This window comes from Fukomys damarensis, unplaced genomic scaffold (assembly GCF_012274545.1).
Source record: "Fukomys damarensis isolate Sample0158 unplaced genomic scaffold, DMR_v1.0_HiC HiC_scaffold_23, whole genome shotgun sequence".
In the NCBI taxonomy this organism is placed as follows: domain Eukaryota; kingdom Metazoa; phylum Chordata; class Mammalia; order Rodentia; family Bathyergidae; genus Fukomys; species Fukomys damarensis.
The window spans coordinates 29,643,773-29,650,001 of NW_022900935.1; the positions used below are offsets into that span (position 1 = coordinate 29,643,773).

The window sequence follows — 6,229 nt, forward strand, 5'->3', positions numbered from 1 at the left end:
CCGAGACCGCCTCCGCCTCCTCCGCTTCCTCCCTAGCTGCCGCCTCCGCCCCTGGTTGGCCAGCGCCAGGGCTGTCGCGCATTTTGCCTGTCATCGAGGTCGCAAAGCGGCGCTTTCCGGCTGCCACGTGACGGCTCTCCTGTCAAGCGATGGGCGCGAGACTACGGCTGGCTGATGCCTGCGCGAGCGGCAGGGACGTCGACCTGTAACCGCGGGAGCTTGAGGTCTCGCAACAGGTTTTTCCGGTTCGTGTGGAAGCAGGCTGCGGGGTGCCGCCTCCCTCCGGCGGGGGCCAGGATCAATTTTTGCGCCTCTCGTGGTTAGTCACACATAAACACTTCCCATCTTTTAAACCAGCTCAACACACTCACGCCACGTCTCACAAAACAGCATTTCGTAAATGTGCGTTTTCTCTGAGTTTCACCGTACACAGTCTCACCATCAAAACTCGCTAACGTATTATTATACCCAATCCTAAAGCCCTTTCGTCTCAATCCTCCTCAGACTCAGTAACAGGTACTAGAATCCCTCGATCCACGTTGGAAAGAAAGGTGAGACTAAGGACCTCAAAAAGAGGGTGACCCAGCTAATCGAGAGGCGGAGACGAGGACACCAATTTGGAGCCCAGCCTGGGCAATTCGGTAAGACCTTGTCTCAACATTTAAAAAAGAAAAAAGTGGCAAAGGAAGTGCTGGGGATGTAGCTGAGCGCTCAAGAAGAAGCAGCTTGCCTGAGGTGGTGGCGCCCACCTGTAATCCCAGTAATCTGGGAGACTGAAGCAGGAAGGATCACAAACTCAGTTTCCACCTGGAGAATTTACGTTGAGAATCTATCTCAAATTAAAAATAATGATGAGGAGTAGGACTGGAAATACAGCCAAGTGGAAAGGCCCTGGATGCAAACCCCTGTGTAACTAAAAATAAATCAATAATAAATAGTGGCGTGGGCCGGGGATTTAGCTCAATGGCAGCGCTCCTGCCTCGCAAGCTCAAGGTCCTGAGTCCGATCCCCGTTACCAAAATAAATAAAAAGTGAAGAAACGTTGTATCTTATAAAATTTAGGGAAAACTTGAGTTCGGTTTTGAATATAGTCAATCTACTTAAAATACTTTCATGAATAATACTATATTAGTACACTTCTCAGTTACTGAAAGTTTCAGCTTAGGGTCAGAAATTGACAGCCTCTATACCTAAAACAGCCAAAAATTATGAACGATAAGGTGACCCTGTGTCATTAACATCCAGGATAGAGAAAGAGTAAGAGTGAAATATATTCAACCTTGATTTCAGAAAATATCAATCTGTACTGTAATCAGGAATTTGCATTCTTTCGTATGAAGTGAGATTGCTGACTTTATTCAGGAGAACTGAAAGAGAAACTAATGAAATCACCATGTAGGATCCAGGCCTAAAGTTTTAAGCTGGGAGAGTATCCATCAAAAGTCAGAAAATCTGAATAAAATATTCAGTTCCCCTAAATACAAAGAAGCAGGCTATGTTGTTCTAAGATCTAGATTTACTGGAGATGTAGCTCAGTATTAGAGCACTTGCCAAGCATTTATGAGGCCCTTGCTTACATTCCAACACACACACACACACACACACACACACACACACACATATATATACACATATATTTTTATTGTTTCCTTAATGAAAATAACCTGTAGCCTTTATATGATAATGTTTTAGTACAGAATTAACTAGATAAGGCAACAGAACCATTAGTTACATGCATCAAAGTGTCTTAATTGCCATCCAAAGGAAGAAATTCCAAAATTCAGCACAAACATGAGTCATGAGGTGATACACAGTACCAACAATGTGAGGCAATTCAGTTGCCCCATTGGTATGAGTCACCGTTCAGTACAAGGCAGCTGAATAATTGTTTCTAGTTATATGGCCAGGATTAATGCAGCCCTGAAAAGTTAATAATTTTCTCTATATGAGATGTGTGGATACCTCAGAACCCATTCAAATTCTGCACTGTTCCCTTTCTCCCTCCCATCTCTCTATCTGGAAGTTAAACCAACATCATGATGTAGAAAGAGGGAAAGAATGTCCTAAGACATTCATGCATATGACCTTTAGCACTGATATCCCAAATGGTAGCCTGTAGAAACTCGGGTGAGTCACTTAAATCTTTTGACTTCGGCTTCTTACAGGAAAATTTCAGGTAGTAAATAACAGAACAAGTATGAAATTCATGAAAAATAGGTAATACCTTTATAAAACCAACATATATTTCAAACTCAGAATTCTTGTGTTTGAGTTCTAACACTGACCCTTACAAAACCTTCATTTCTTTGTCTCCAAAATGGGACAAAAAAAAAAAGAGTGATTTTGTTTGTTTGTTTGTTTTTTGAGCCAGGATCTCACTATGTAGTTGAGACTGACCTAGAACTCACTATGTAGCCCAGGCTGGTCTTGAACTCACAGTGATCCTCCTGCCTCAGCCTCCCGAGTGCTGGAATCATAGGCGTGTACCACCACACCTGGCTTTTTTTGGTTTGTTTTTTTGTTCAGAGTGATGTTGAATGTTGTGAAAACTTATCATAACCCTTAAAACTCTCCTACCATATTAGTTGTTGTTATTCTTTATGCCAGTTCCTAAATACTTTTCTTAGGGCCACCTCTTTCATAATTCTTAGGCCAACAGAAATTTCTCTGTTATGGCTTTTAGTATCTTTACTCCACAATTTAATGATCTGATAAATTCTGTAATTTTTTTCTCTAATTGTTTCATCTACATGTTTTATCTCTCCCCAAAGGTTGAGTTCCTAGATATTATAAACCATTTCATCCCATGTGCTCTTATATACACCATAGTTCATACATGCAAGTCTTGGGTATACAGTTGTCTTTTTTCAAATATAAATGAGACTTATCTGTAATATGTCACTCAATTTTATATGAAATCATTTTTTATTTATAGAACAGTTCCAAAGATAGTATAGAATATTACTGTAAACATTTTATCCATCTTCCTCTAATGTTACCATCTTAAAAAAACATAGTATAGGGACCAGGGATTTAGTTCAGTGGTTCACTGCCTGCCTCACAAGCACAAGGTTCTGAGTTAGATCCCTGGTACAAAAAAAGAAAAACAAAAGCAAAAAACAAAACCATGATATATCTACAAACAAATTAACATTGCTATAATACAATACTATTAAATTCTAAAGACTTTATTTGTATTCTTACATTAATATTTTTTTCACCTGTTCCAAGGGCCAATCTGGAACACCATGTTACATTTAGTAACTCTCTGAAGTGTCTAATTTTTGTTTCTATGTTTTTTATTTTGTTTAGTTTTGTTTATTTGTTTTGAGGCAGGGTCTCACTGTGTAGTTCAGGCTGGACTTGAACTCACTATGTAGCCCAGGCTGGTCTCAAACCCATGGTGATCCTCCTGCATCAGTCTCCCAAGTGCTGGTATTACACTCCACACCTGGCTGGTGTCTCAGTATTGCCAGCTTTGAAAAGTCAGGAAGTCTACAGAATGTCCTTCAACTTGGGTTTGCCTAATATTATACTGACTTTATGGATTTTTGAGGACAACTACTACAAAGGTGATGTGTCATCATTCTGTCATATCAGGGCTACATGTTATCAACATGATTTATTACTGAGGGTATTAACTTTGATCCTTTGATTGAGATAATCATTTCTAAAAAAGCAACACTTCTTGACTATAATAAAATTCATGAGAACATTAATGCTACTACTGATCTAGATCCAAATTTAAGTGATCATTATTTCACCTAATGATTTAATGGTTAAGAGTCTAGTGCTGATCATGGACTCTTATTAAACAATGAAAAGGGGATAAAATTTGAGGCTTTAAGATTTAAGTTTTTCCACTACCTGCTGACTTTAAATCTCAATCCTTACCAAGTTTAATTTCTTCATTTGAAAAAAATGATTATCACATTTACCACACAGAGTTGTAAAGATTAAATAATGTACCATTCTATAACCATGTACTAAGATGTAAACAGTAATTGTTGCTATTATATTTAAGCTTTTGAGTTACTAGTGGGCATTTATTTTTCTTACTTTACAAAATGACTTCTGTAAGTGGTGTGAGCAGCCATATGAAAAATCCTGCTAAATCTCAGAAATAAAATGCCAAAAACACAAGTATAAAGCAAAGGCCCACTGAGGGAGCTCGTCATTTCTCACCTGTTTATCTATAAATACAAGAGATCAAGTTTGGGACCTGGTTATAAATTGTAATTACCTCATACACATTTCCTAAAGTTACTCATTTAGAAACTGTGCACATAGAGTCAATGGGAGAAAAACACAAAATAATTTGACTAACATATTCTGCAAGTCCTTTAAAATGACTGCGAACTGCCGAAGACAAATTTAAAGGCTTTCTTTCAATAGTTGAGTGGTTAAAAGAGAAACCACTACTATCAATGTAATAAAGTACTGTATTTAACTGTGAACCTTTCCTGCACACCATGTTAGAATATAACCTTACTGAGGGCAGACAACTCTTAAATCTACTCCAGTGAGCAAACAACAAATATGATACTGTCTTTGGTGGTGTTTTGTAATGCTCACTTACACTCTGAGCAAAACTATGGCCTCTGCGCTGCCAGTTCTGGTTTATGCAATAGGCAGAGTAAGCATCCCTTTTAGACCACCAGCAAAAGCAGAATTAAAAAAAAAATTCCCCAAACATTTCAATATTTCAGCAAAACCAACTGAAGTAGTCATCATGGAAAAAACACAAAACTTAGATAGACTTTTATTTTTTGGGTTTTGTATTTTTCATGTTCATATGAGGCAGAGTAGTAATACATCAAAATTGTTTCTGTGCTTAAGACTTCTAAAAATCAGTTCTATAACTGTACTACATTACTAAATTACAATAATTTGTACTTTATTCAGCAAAAAGTAGTTTATTTCATGAAAATTATAACACATGTACATCTATTAGGGGGAGCTGAGACAGGGTCTTAATACATATCCATGATGGCCTTGAACTCACTATGTACCCTAGGCTGGTCTTGAACTTAAAACAATCCTCCTGATTACAGGTGTCCACATGTATATCTATTCCTTATTTAAAAAATACAATTTCATTTTTTCTCACTACAATATTTTCTATAAGCAAGAAACCTTAAGAGCTTATAAAAGCAATTTTTATACATTGACTAATACCCATTATCATTTATCAGACAAGTGCTACTATGTGATCACACTTTCCAGCTGTACTAAAAAAAATTACATATTCCCAGAATAATCAAAAGTAAATTATTATTCATTATTGGTATAAATGAAATCCTAAATGTTCCATTTGAAATGTCTAAATATATGCTTTTAAAAAGAGACAGGAGTTAATTCCTGTGTTGTAGTTCCCACTTGCTTCAGAACTCAGCTTTAGTTACTCAGAAAAGAGCTTTCTTTTTTTTTTTTTCCTTAACAATCCAGTTAGAGAAAACATCTCCAGATTCTCCTCAGCTTCTGCTCTCTCTACCTAACAGCCAGTCTGCTGCTAGTTGATAATCCAGATGTTTCTGGTGTTTTTTTAATAATCCCAATTTTCTTCAAGAAGCTGGGTACAGATGTTGCTTGAGGATATATGAGCCAGAAGCTGGTTCTAATTACACCACTTTTCTTTTTGGGTGGGGGGCTTGGTTTCATTTTGACCACTGTAACCATGCTTCATATTTTTAAGAGCATAAAAATATAGAAAGCAACAGTTAGTTAATTCCACATAGCTAAAAGTTCAGAGAATTGGTGTCCAAATTTTGAAATCAATGATTGAGGACAGAGGCTAGTCCTTTATGCTTAGCTCACCCTCCCCACATCCACCCTCCAAAACCAAGCCCTTCTAAAGTGTGAAAGGACTTCAGCAACAAACACATACCTTCGAGAAAACATTTCCCAAGATTTTTATGCTTTGTTTAAAAAACTGCTTTTCTCCCATTTTTCCAAGAATAGAAATATTTCACATTTTCTAGTCCTCGGAACTTTTTTAAGATTTCAGGGTACATTAGGATTTCTTATGACGGGTTCTACGTTTTCATAAAACTCAAGTGTATTTGGCTTTTTCCAAGCACTCTCGCCTAAACCGCGGCCCTCGGCGACCGTCTGGCAGGTGCGAGGCTGAGGCGGGAGCTGAACCTCCAGGCTGAGTTCACCGTGCGCGCGCCCGGAGGCAGAGTTGGCCGCCGCAGGCCTAGCTGCTCCAACTTAGCTAGCCCCCCTG

The 6,229-nt window shown here is 38.2% G+C and overlaps 1 protein-coding gene across 1 annotated transcript in view; it reads left to right on the forward strand.

Annotated features, from left to right (window-relative positions):
• The first annotated feature begins 152 nt into the window (after nt 1–152).
• Cdkn2c (cyclin dependent kinase inhibitor 2C) overlaps nt 153–6,229 on the forward strand; it is a 12,670-nt gene continuing 6,593 nt past the window's right edge. Inside the window, exons 1-2 of the mRNA XM_010610289.3 lie at nt 153–319; nt 505–641. The gene's annotated coding sequence lies outside the window, so the exon portion shown is untranslated. The remainder of the gene's footprint in view (nt 320–504; nt 642–6,229) is intronic.